Below are 13,924 nucleotides of genomic sequence, written 5' to 3'. Positions count from 1 at the left end.
AACTCTCTCCGCCCAGTCGATCTGAGTTTTATGAACTTATTTACCCTAGTGTTCTTTAAGCCTGGAGGAAGGAAAAGGAAATGGAAACAAATCAGCTGTGTTTCCTTAAACAACCTTAGACTGAAGACAAGGTTTCCTTCCAATCATCAAGAACAATCCTTCAGTTACCAGACATGTCCTTATTCAATTCAGTGACTGCAGCCTCCACACCTGGACTCGGGTAGACTTTCTAATTTATCCTGATTGTATGAATCCTATCACACTATATTCCTAGAGTGACATCATAATGTCTTGTTAACTTTGTAGGAGCAGAACTCCAAATAGAATTTAATGACTGCTCTGAATAGTTATCAAATTCTACTAAACTGTGTGAGTATAAAAAAAAAAAAGCAAACAACTAAATAATTTCATTTGTGGGTCCTTGACCATAAGAAGCCTTATCTGAGGAAAGAAAAGTTACAGTCCTTTCCCCATTGAGAAAACAGATATTTCTTTAGGAATAAGAGATACATACTTCCTTCCATAATATGTAATACTTAGTTCCATATTTCTGAAAGTCTTGTTTCACAACTTCTTTAAATGAAAAACAAAGGTAAATATGCCTTAGGATTCACTGGATGAGGCAATATAAAATACTGTCTTTCACAAACTGAATTATTTTAAAATAGTTCTCAAACATAAAAATTCAAATTTTATCAACATTTAGTCATGGGATTTTCTAATAGAGTGAAGCAAAGGGCTTTCTTCACATTAATCTTCTCCCCAAAATAATAAGGCAGATCAGCATCCTTGGATGTGGAATATCAAAGCATTCAATCTCTCTCTTTTATTTTTTTTCTGGCTTGCTTTTAATTTAATTAGTTGAAACCCTTAAGCTTTTAAAAGTGGAATCAATCAGAAAGGGAGAGCTCAGAGAATAATGTCCCAACCCCTCTCATGTAAATTCAAATTTTAGATTCTCCTTTGGAGTAAAACAGGCTCTTCACTGTCTACAAGTTTATTTCTGAGTTACAAAAATTCTCTTCATGTTTTTCCCTATTTTACCATGTTTTTCTCCTGTATTCCCCTATTCAATCTGGGCTGCCAGAGGACACTTTTTCCCTTGTATCTGGAAATTTAAGCAGCAGACAGTAACTGCTCCAGGTTTGTCAAATAGATGCATTTTCAAACTACTTTTCAAAGAAGATATAGAGTCTTGGAATATATTTACACAAGGGGTAAGGTGCATAATGTTATTCTGAGCATTCAACAAGTAATACCTACCTCAAACTTATGTGGACTCTAATTCCCCTAGAAATAAAAGATATGGAACATTTTAATCAGAGAAAAACATACCATGGTCTTAGAAATCTACTCCCTCCCGCACTGTTTCTCGTCTTCCCAATCTTTCAATTTTCCAAATAAGGCACCAAAAGTAAAGTAAATGTTCAGCCCTGTTCGGGTCACAAGTAAAATCATGTAATTCAAGAATATTTCAACACAAAGGAATGCAAACTGACATGTGTTTCTTTTTTGAATTTAAAAAGAGAAATAAAGAACAATTAGCTTTCAATGTCTAATTTCTGTAATGTAATTTTTTTAAAGGACAAAACCTTAACCAGCAGAACATTTTTTGATATATTTATGTATATATCCATTACAACTACTATATTAAGTTATTCATGGGGTTGGCTAAGGAGTTTATATTTCTAGGTTATTGCCACATATTTTCTTTCGTTCTTTGGAAATGTGCATGGAAGCCATATAATTTACATTAGAGAATGACAGCATGGAAAATCCTGACATCATATCCTTAAACTCCTGGGAATGGAGGGATGCCTTACAGTGTATACAGATATAGTGATTGAGTCCATATACTCAACTTGCTCTTAGTGGAGATACAAATGTTACATAAAATACACTAATCACAGAGAATCATTTTTCCCTCTGTCTTTTGATTGTCAGATCCATCAAATATAGGAGAAAGAAATCTTCAAGTATCTCAGTTTCTGAGATTCTTGGAGAATTACATGAATACCTCAGTTATTATAAATGACCAACAGATTGACATGTTTGCAATAAATGATATAAGTTTTAGACTCCTAAGTCCAAACTTGTATGCTTTTAAGGTAGTCATAGCTAATAATTAAACTTTTTACCAATTTATTTAGAGATATGCCAACCTGCTATCTCTTGGCAAGGAGGAAGGGAGAGTTATTAGTGATCTATTCTGGGATGTGGTCAGGAGGAAAGTGGGCAAGTTGTGTATAACTGCTCTGATCAAGAATTTCTGGAATCTCTGAATTCCCTCCCTCTGTGTTAAGCTAAACAATATTTGGCCATCTAATGTAGTTTTCTATTGGCAGCGTCTGGTTTAGGTTTGTATTAATTAAGTTAGGCAACTTAACCAGTGCTGGAAAATTGAATTCAGACTTTCTAGCGAATGCATCCTTATCGAGAAATTTGACCATATCCAAAGTGGGATTCCATTCTCCTAGGAAGTGCATCTCTAAAGTCTGTCTGAACAAATGTTAATTCTATGACAATTATATTGATTAATAGAGATTAATTCCTAAAAATCTCTTTGAATACATTTTCCCTTCCAAATTGTGATTACCTATTTCATCCCATAGGCTCTGTCTAGTTTAAATTCATTAACTAATTTATGCTTCCTTGCATTCGAAATGTTTATAAAGAGCTCAGCACAGTTACAGGTGCCAGGGATGCAGCAAAGAACAAGATGGGCCCCGCCCCCCAACCCCTGTTTTCACGGAATTTACACTCTTGCTGGGGACACAGACAATGAACACAATGAATAATGTTTTGGTTACATATCGCATAACAAACCACCCAGTGCCTTAAAACAACAATGATTTTATCATCTCCTGACTCTCCCGGTGGGCTGACTGGACTCATCTGGACGGTGCTTTTGCTCCGTGGGATGTTAGCTTCAAGGGCTGGGACGTCCACCATGGCTCTCTCACATGTCTGACTTCTTAGTGGAAATAGCTGGAGAACCGGACTCAAGTGGGACACTGGAGGGCTGAGCCTCTCAGTTTCTCCGTGTAGTCCAAGGACTCACTCTTTCCACACAGCATTGTCTCTTTCTACAGAGTCTGCCCAGCAGAATAACCAGCCTTTTCACAGGGCAGCACAGAGCTCTCCAAAGTACAAAGTTGGAAGCTGCCACTCCCTGTTAAGGCTTAAGCCTGGAACTGGCTTAGCACCGTTTCTGCCACATTCTCTTGGTTCAGATGAGTCACAGAGCCGCCCCAGATTCTAGCGGAGGGGAACTACCCGAGGGAGTGAATCCCAAGAGGCAGGGTTCACTGGGGGCCGTGTCTGGGGACAAAGCACACAAAGAAGCAAAATATATAGTAGATGTGGGGTAAGTGCAAGAGAGAAAAATAAAATACCAAAGGGCAATAGAATATTGGGCAAGTGCTGCAATTTCGAATACAGTGGTCAGAGGAAGCCTCCAGGAGAAGGTGACATTCAAGCCAGCAAAAGTCTGAAGGAGGTGAGGGAGAAGGCAGGCGGCAATTGTCATCGGGAGGAGGGAGCCACAGGCAGAGACAGCAGCGAGGGTAGTGAGTGCAAAGCCCTGAGATCGGAGCTCCCTGCACATCCGAGGCAGAGCAGGGAGGCTGTGAATGAAGTAAGCAAAGGATAAAGGAGTAAGAGATCAGGAGGGTAAGGGGACACGAGGTCAGCACCAAGGAGCTTTGGCGCCAGAGGAATCATTTTATTTCTCTGGTGGGAGACACCGCTTCCTCAATCGCTGGGTGGGGCGGGGCGGGGGGTGGGCAGACCGGGAATGTTGGCAAGCCCTTTGGTGGCTCAGGCTTCTTCAGGATCAAAGGTTTACTAATATAACCGGTGAACAGCTCATATCCCATTTTTTCCCTCAAGATTTATGCAAGATACGTGGCAACGTTCTCAATTGCCCTGATCCAACATAACAAGCTGGATGATCCAACTCTGAGTTTGGTTTTCATCAAGCTCAGTCCCATGACAACTAGTAAAAAGAGATGCTTGGGGCATGGTGACAAGAAGACTCTGGATTTTAGTCCATGCCTCAAAGTGAAAATTTTAACATGTGAGCTCACAATTCCCCCAGTTTCATTTATCCAGGTCTATTGCAAAAGCCAACAGTTCCTAGAAGTTTCACCCACAGTGTTCCAGGCAGCCCAGTGAATGACCTTATTTCCTAGCTCTCCATTATATGCCATGAACTTTTAATGTCCCATCTTAGAATTTTAATGTCAGCCCCATTGCTTTTTATGACATTTTAGCTTGATAATTAATTCCACATACACCAATCATCTCTGGGCCAGGCAGTGGCGGGGGGGTGGGGCGCTGTGCCCTATTCCACACCTAACAATCTCCCCTACGCTTTTGTGCTCATTTCTGCATCATTTAGTGGTCTTTGGTTACAAGCAATAGAAACTACTATTCTTAAACTGAAGCGTGTGTGTGTGTGCAAGGGAATTTCCTGAAAGGATATTGAGTAGCTCAAAGAACTGAGTGGAAGAATTTAGGGAAGGATAGAGGATCAGAGGAACATTAAGATAAAGACACAAATACCCAACAGTTACTCACAGGCCTCAGTTCCAATCATTTTTGGTCCCTCTCTGCCCTTGCATTCTCGGGACACGCCTCCTGGGAAGGAAACTCTGGGTGGCCTAACTTGGGCCATGTGGCACTCCTCTTGTCAGAAGTCCATTGTCTTCTGATTGGTAGCCCACCAGAATCACATGGAAATGAAGTAGAGAAAGTCTTCAAAGAAGGGCACACTTGTCAGAAATAAAAAGGAAATATTAAAAATGAAGCATTCAAATAATAAATATTTTAATCATTTATTTTAATGATGTTGAATATTAAAAATACTAGGAAATAAGGATTGACATGGGTTGGAACCATATTGCACAGAAATTTGAATGCAAAGGAAAGGGTCTTGTTAGGTGACAAAGTGTTGTTGGTATTTTTTAGTAGAAGACTGAAGTGAGAAATGGTGTCTACACTTGACGAATTTTAGTGTGTCACCTGGAAGTGGTTTATAAGATACATTTGAGTAGTGAAGCACTTAAGATGGGGAGACAATTGAGGAAGCTGTTGGAATTTTCCAGCTGAGAAATGATGAACGCCATTTGCATCTGTCATGCATTTTGCCTCTGGCGACCCAGTCATTTTTTCTCTGGATTGTTTCTTTTTCTCTTCTATCACTGTTGCCTTATTATTTTCTTTGTGATCCAAGGAGATCTGACTTAGTAACACATTCCGCTTCATGCTTTGGGAGCCTAATGCCACACAGAGTAGATATCTCAGAGAGTAAAGCCGATTTAGAGAGCTGACCAGTTGTCATAAACTTCCTGGTTCTCTGCCTTCAAAGCCCTCCATTTCTATTAGCATAAATCGGGTCACCTTGACTGGCAGACATAGTCCCAATATAGGCTTGGTGAACCCTCCTCTCCTTAGTTATTTAAGTTGATCTGATTCAATAATAAGAAATCCGTCATCAAGCCAATCTTGCTTTCCTGTGCTCAACTTGTGTCCAGGTGTAAGAAACTTCCACTTTATTACCCTTTTCTACCATGTCCTTAATTAAATTCCTTGTAGTCAACCCAGTATTCTTACCCTTATAAGACTGGGCTCTGTTTTCCTCTCTCAATCCCCTGCCCTAACCACACACCATCCCAGGTATAGTCCTTTTCTGAACCTCTTCCACATCCTGACAGACTCATCTGATGCAAGTCAAATTTCCAGGCCAGGGTATATATTCATATTTTGATTGATCTTAGAGTACTTGTTGCCATGTTCCCCAGGCAACATTTCAGCAAACATTTCACTTTTTCCTGGACTTCTCTGATGCTAGCCTCTTGCCAACCTGTGGCCTACATCTCTGTCTTCTGGACGCCAAGTGCTGGATTCTGTCTGCTGGGTTGGACTTTCCTCCTACCAGCTGCAACTTTGTCTCCTACCCCATCACCTTCTTTTCCTTTCCTTCCTTTCAGCAGCTCCCATTCATGTGTGGGGAGCTCTGCTTTTATATTTAAGTCCTTCTGAATCTCCCTACCTGCTTGAAGTTATCCCCTTCATCTCCAGGTATATGCTGAAATAGGGAATTCATTTAAATGGAAGAGAAATGGACAAAAGAGAGAGTAAAGAAAACAATATGAAAGGGTGACGTAAAAATTCTTTATCTTACCCACACGTACACTAATAGGGACTGTCCTAGATATCAATTACATAAGAATTCTAGAGAGAGCTAATAGATGGAATTGTTTACCTGGAGACTGCTGGAGAACTGATTTGATAGAGAAAGGGGTGAGGAACGCTAAAACCAAAATACTAATTCTAATGTAGGGGTTCTTAATGTTTTTTGTTCCATGAGCTCCTCTGGCAGTCTGAAGAAGCCTATGGATCCCTTCACAGAATAGTGTTTTTAAATGCATAATATAAATTATATTGGACTATAAATCATTCCAATTATATGGAAATGCTGTTGTCACTATACTAACAAAAATTTTTGATGCAGAAATATTTGTGTTTCCCTAGCCATTAAATAAGATCTAGAGTTTAGTCTAATAACTACTGAAGACAGTGGTAATATACATGATATTTGTAGCTATCTGTGACAACTGTAATATGAGACTGTGATTCCTATTCATGACCAAGTCAGAAATCCTGCTTATACTCCTGTGGTTTGTTGCCCATATTTGCAATGGAAGAAAATGTTAAATTTGAGTTTGGTGAGAGACGAGTGAAAATAAACATGATTTGTTTTCTTATTTAAGTCCTGAACCCCCACATTTACTTCAGGCACTGGTGAGCCCGTGTGCCACAACTACTGAAGCCCGAGCACCTAGAGCCCATGCTCCGCAACAAGAGAAGCCACCACAATGAGAAGCCCATGCACCACAACAAAGAGTAGCCCCTGCTCGCCGCAACTAGAGAAAGCCCGTGCACAGCAATGAAGACCCAACACAACCAAAAAATAAATAAATTAAGAAAAAAAACTCATTAAAAAAAAAGAACATTATTCCAATGGAAATCATGGTCACAGGCAAGTAAAGAGTGTTGTATCGTGATCCTTAGTGGCCCCATTCGCTATTTTATCCGACTGGGAACTGCCTGTCCTCCTAAACACTAGGCTGCCCTTCCTGTCAAGCCCCAAGCACACCTCTTTTCTTTTCTCTTTGTTCCCGTTATTTCCCCCGCTTGCAATGCTAGCTCTCCTTGCACAGCGTCACCACAGTCTCCTCCCCCAATTCTTACCTAGCTTCCTGTTTACTCATTATTCTTGAACTCAATTCTTTAATTCAACCAACAGTTTTTAAGTGCGACGAAAAAGGTATGTTACATCTCTGTCCAGATTAGATTTCTATGTGATAAGGTTAGTTTAGGCTGAAAAAATAGACAGTAAGTTCATTCCATGTCAAAGTGATTATTCCAGCCTGAGATGCCATTATTTTTCTCATTATAAATTAATACTAGGATGGGAAAATTGTTTATTATATGGGTCTCTCACTTTTTATACTGTCTTTTGTTTAGTGTTGGTAATAAATGTGTAGCTCTTAAAAGGAAGTCACATTATTTCCAAGAGTCATAAAGATGTTTTTTTTCTAACATGTGCCTTAAACTCAGCTTCTTCAATGGACTCTTCAGAGTTCTGCCATGAACTCTGCTTTATAATTCCTAATTCTGTTTCTCTTTTCAGAATTGTTTTTCATTTACCATATTTCAAGTTCTAATCAATTATGTAAAATTATTTTTGCTGATTATCAGTAGTTGGAGTCTACTTAGAGGAAGTCTCTAAGAACTTGAAGATATATTTTAAAAACAAATGGATTCCCTTCTGAAAGTGAATCTAAGAAATCAATGTTTACTAGGTCACATGAGAAGAAAACTTAAAAACTATGGCTATTAGATCAAGGAATTGAGTGGCGCAAGATTGACGTCACAGAGTTATCACAAAAGGATGTGTCAATCAGAATTAGGAGTCTGGAGGTGGTGGGGAGAGGTAAGAAAGGATGGTCAGCATAGGGAAAGGGGCGTTGCAGTAGCCCATGTTGCAGTGCCATTATGAGCATGCTCAGAAGAGGGAGAAACTTAAGCCAAGACACCCTATCATATCCAAAACTACTGCCTTGACAGAACTGATCTCGCTGAGCAAATATCTGTGCCCCCTCTATGTCTACACGTAGGAAGAAAATCAACGCCATGTCAAAATGAGTATTGCAGCCTAAGATAGAGGTATTTTCATCACTATAAATTAATACATGGAGATTATGATTTTATATTTCAGCTCTATAACATGGTTAATGGGAGTCTCCTCTGCCATGTGTGTCCAATGTTAGTATTCTGATAATTCAATCTTTGAGTCAGTTGGGGTCAGTCCTTGAGCCACGAAAGACGACTCAATGTAATGCTGCCCTGTGGGATAATTTCTAGTGTGTAGCCTGCCTTTTCCAAGTGATACTTCCGTTTCATGTAACTGTTTTTGAAATTTCTACTGCTGATATAAGTCATTAAAATTGCCAGAGGAGAAAGTGTTCTATATTAAATTATTTAAAATAATTATACTTCTTAGTAATAAAATACAATATTACAATAGTAATATGTACTTCTTTACTCTGGTATCTGTTGGGATGAATAGAATTAAATCCAAGTTAGGAAACACATCAAAATTAAATTACCAGGAAATCACGTTCCCAACCAGTGGACTGCAAAACAAACTTAATAACCTTCTGAAAGAAGTCTCTTCTCACATTTTATGAGAGTGGAGAAAAGAGAGACTTCAAGATGATACAGAGAGAGGAGAGTTCTTATGTATCAAGAAAAATCTTGGAGACTGGAACACTTCTTACAGAATTTATATAAGCTGCATAAAGGCTCATAGAAAATGTGTGTGTAGACTGTGTCATTATGAAAGTGTCTGGCCATGTTCTGGCTAGCTAAAAAGCCAATTTGAGAAGAGAAATTTAATGGGACAGAGATGAATAACATGCAGCAAAGGGAGATTTATTTTCTTTCTGTCATTCTGTTACATGATGAGCTCATTTTTAATGATACTCCAATATACACTAAGCACAGTATTATTAAGGTATAAAATATTCTGGCAATGTGGAAAATATATGAGAGGTGTGGTCTATCACTACCTTGATTAATTGGATAGAATCCACAACAAAGTGAGTTTGCCCTCTGGGTTTTCCAGCAAAATCTTTCACATAGTTTTCCTATCCAGGAACTCAACTGTCCTGTCTTAAATGTATTTATTTAAGTTATTGGTTTTTTTAAAAATAAATACTCAAACATGTGGCCAAATGAATGTGCATGTGCATACACTGTGCCCTTCCCCCACACACCCTGCGTTTGGCTGCCTCAAAGAACAAAGCAGGACCCGTGTTGCTGTATTAGTCAGCTTGGGCTGCTATGACAAAGACTGAGTGGCTTAGACAACACTTATTTCTTACAGTTCTGCAGGCTGGGATCAAAGATCAAGGGGCCAGGGGATTTAGTGTCTGGAGAGGGTACTTTTCCTGGTTTGCAGATGGCCATCTTCTTGCTATATCCTCACATGGCAGGGAGGGAGAAAGAGAGAGAGAGAGACTAGAGTCTCTTCTTATCAGGACACTAATCCCATCATCATGGGGGCTCCACTCTCATGAGCTCATCTGAACCTAATTACCTCCCAAAGGCCTAATTACTCCCTAATTCCATTGGAGGTTAGGCTTCCAACATACATTTTAGGGGGACACAAACATGCAGTCTGTAACCGCTGCTGTAGATTAATCTCTGCCTAGTGGTAAGTACATATTTGATAGCTTTTGTATTACCTCAAAGCATCACAGAGCAATCCTGATCACACATCAGGTCCTTCATACATACTCAATACTGAGAAAAATCTCAAGGACATCTCTGATGAGTTTGAAATCAATACTCATGTAGTTATATGAAAGAAGTTATAGAAATAATGAATTATTCTACTAATAGCTTTAATTAGGTATGAAAAAAAACCCCAAAGATTTATCAGGACATAGGGAAATCTCAGTAGATTTGGACCTCACCAAGACTACTGCTGGAAAATGTTCCTTTACTAGCAGTTTTGAAAACCTCAGAAGCAGCAGGTCATGGAACTCTGCCACTCCACAATGAATGTGAAGTCATATATAGTCTGACTATATACAGTCTCTTCTATTTATCCTAATATCTTCCATGTTGCTCACTATTCTGTTTGCGTTGCTCACGATCACATCAGCAGGACCTCCAAAAGGTCTATAGTACCCAAGAGATTACTGAGCTCACAGGGTCAGCATGCAGCCCCAGATCATAACCTGGGGACGTGATTTATCCACTGATTAAAGAGCTATTCCACCAGGGTGGGGTTTTGCCAGATCACTGATATCTCTCTGCTGCAATTGCTTTTTAATTTCAATGGCAGGTTGTTCTGGACTCTGAAACCATTACTAGGAGAGGTACTTCTAACCTGAGGTAGCCAGCTACAAAACCCTCTGTTCCATGGTCCTGGTTCAGTTAAACCCTCTGTTCCATTTGGTAATCACAGTGATTTCAGTCAGTCCTCTGTTTCACAAACCTAGAGCTTTCTAATTAAACAAACTAAGTACAATTTGAGAAGGCTGTCTGTTTATATCAGTTCTAGGGAAACCACAATCCACAATCTAGCTAATACCAAAGATTTCTGCCAGTGAGACCATTCCTATTACAGATTTGGGCTCTGCCTGTCATTTCAGTACTCATACATTTCTTGTCTTTGGTAATTTTGTGCCACCACGTGGCCCATGACACCCGGGAATTCCATCATCATCGTTAAAATCAGGCAAGCCAATCTGATAGCAGCAGTTCCCACCACCAAAAGTGGCCTAGGAGAATAGCCACCAAAAGACGTCAGAGTTCCTTTCACTAATGTATTTTGCACACCCCTTGTAAAGTAAGTCTCCTCTGGGCTTTCTAGGGGATGTATTTAGGGAGTGAGTGAGCAAGTCTTACACCACTCTAGCATTCCAGTCTTCCTAAACCTTTGGATACCTTTGTTGGAAGGTCTAGCAAGTATCTCATCTTCATCTTATGCAGATCATTTTTGGGTCCAGGTTTTAGTCAACCAAGCAAGCAAACTGTTAGGGCCCCTCCAGCCACCTTTGCCAATATTTTAAGTACAGACTTGTGTCTGAATTCACCAGTAGCAATGTCTAGGCCCATTCCTTACACTCCTCATCAGATACCTTAGGACGCATTCCTATGCATGTTTCCAAGATTTCTATTGATATAAGTTGGCAAATGTTTGCAATTCTTTGTGTGCGTATTACACCTCCTCAAATGTTATACTTTGTACTTTACACTCTGGGGACTGTTATTACTTGAGTATGTTTATAGGACTAGAAACAATGAGAAGGGGTGAGGGCAGTTCCTAAGGAGAATCAGTAGTTCCCTAAACTTATAAAATTATGAAATTATTCCGAAATTATATCAGAGAAGCCCATTACATAGTCTTCAGGCAAGAGGAGACTAACTCCCCTGACAGGACATGAAGAGCTGCTTTTATGAGTCAAGGATACTTGGCAGAAAATAGAAAAAGGTCCCCAGCTTTATCAGAATCTGCCCATATGTCCCCATTCCAATTTTTTAAAGGGTAAATAATAAAATTACTCTGGTTCTAACTAGAATCTTGGACCGGACATCTTCTTTCCCCAAATTCTCCAACTAGAAAACAACCAACTAACCACCCACCTCATCATAGTTATTTTTTTCTAACATGTTCTATGGTAGCAACTGCTTGACCTACCAAATTTGTGCCTCTTTTTAGGCAGGCACTTTGGTACAGATGTCTACAGGTGATAATTTAAGGAACTATTGTGCTATCGTGGACTATCAATGTCTCTCTGAGCAGAATATCAACAACAACATAGTAACAAGTACACATAACACAGAATCAATTCAGAGAACCCCTCCTTAAGATTCTGTTCCTCTAGAACCACTTCCATCACCAATTTCTGAAGCCAGGTTTTTATCAGAGAAGCCACTCTTATAAGTGACACAGAACAAGAGATTTATTATAAATATTAGGCCCTTCCCAACTGTGGGGTCTGTGGACAAATCTATGCAAACTCTTGCCATTGAAGCTGGATTGTGTATGAAGCCAGAGAGCAGAGAAAGCTGTAACTTGTGGAAATAAAACAGAATCCAGAAAGACAGACTGGAACCAGAGTCTGTTTCTGACCTACCTGGATGGTGCTGAAGGCCTGCAGGGAAGCTGGTATCTTTTATAATGAAGTTGCGTGTGTACCTAGGCCAGGACTTGAGAAACCAAACGAGAAGATCTGATGGGAGTTGGAGGGGCTGGGTTAGATGCTGCCCCATGCCAACAACTGAGTTAGCAGACGAGTGACTACACACATGGGTGCCACATCACCTCAAGTTCTAGATCCACCATCAGAGCATAAGAATGGCTGCTGCTTCTTTTCCACCTTCTAAATTTGCACCCATTTCTCCTGTGACCAAGTACAATCTAGAAATTCAAGAATTTTTTATTAAATAATTCTTGAATAAAAGGATAAAGATGTTACTAATTAAATTTTTTTGAAAAATAATGGTGATGAAAATCAGATAATGAACATATTAGAATATACGGAGTACTTTTAAAGCAATACTCAAAGCAAAATGCATAGCATTGAAAATTATAGCAATAAAAGTAAAAAATTAAAAATAAATTATTTACTGCCATTTTCAAACTCTTCCAGGACTAACAAATGATGTTACTTGATTAAATTGATTGGTCCCATAAAAGGAACAGTGTATCAGTCATTGTTTGTTTATTTGTTTCTAATAAAGTTTATAAATTAATTTAAAAAATCAAGGACACGTACCCATGAGGGAAAAGGAGAGCAAAAACTCTCTTTTGTTATGAAAATGAATTGACTGAGATTTCACAGTTAGACTACATTAATGTTATTGTTTGTATAATTATAATAAATACATAAATAAAAAGCATGGAAAAATACATATGATTTAAATCACTGATATAAGAAAGTAGAAAATAACAATAAAATAAACCAAAAGAAAGCACAAAGAAGGAAAAATTGAAGATAAAAGGTGAGTAGAGAACAGAAAAACTTTTTTTTTTTTTTTTTTTTTGCGGTACGCGGGCCTCTCACTGCTGTGGCCTCTCCTGTTGCGGAGCACAGGCTCCGGACGCGCAGGCCCAGCGGCCACGGCTCACGGGTCCAGCCGCTCCGCGGTACGTGGGATCCTCCCGGACCGGGGCACGAACCCACATCCCCTGCATCGGCAGGCAGACTCAATCACTGCGCCACCAGGGAAGCCCAACAGAAAAACTTTAAATCAAATTAATAAATCAAAATCCTGGAAGGTGGAAAAGAACATAGACAAATCACTAGCAAGTAATCAAAGTTAAAAATGGAGAAAGCACAAATTTACAAAATAAGAAATGACAAAGGGGAGAAAATCCACTTCCGTGACGGCTGAATAAGCTTGTATGGTACCAGTCCTTCATCAGGCAACAACTATAAGGCCTTGTCAAAGCATAAAATATAATTATTTGAAAGCACTTGACAGGGAGTGTAAGCACAGAGATTTGGGAGGGGAGCCAACTCTTGAAAGAAGGCAAAGGCAGAGGGTAAGCTTCCCATTTATTATGGTTTTCAGCCTTAGGGCAGGTCACAGTTTTCACCTTGCAGAATGGCAAAATCTCTGCTAGGAAACCTACATTCATTTTCATCTAGTGAGCAGAGAAACCACAGACAATGGATAATGAGGGAGGAGTTTTAGAGAGGAGAGAACCAGAGAGAGGGAATCCCAAGCTTTGTGGAAATCTCTGCCCAAATCTCTGGCTCACACTTAGGTCATATATATATCGGGCAGACTCAAAGCAGCCCACCAAAAAAAATCAAAGAATTATATTGCACTG

Source organism: Leucopleurus acutus (genome assembly GCF_964270905.1).
Source record: "Leucopleurus acutus genome assembly, chromosome: 9".
In the NCBI taxonomy this organism is placed as follows: domain Eukaryota; kingdom Metazoa; phylum Chordata; class Mammalia; order Artiodactyla; family Delphinidae; genus Leucopleurus; species Leucopleurus acutus.
Note: the sequence above shows the minus strand (reverse complement) of the source record.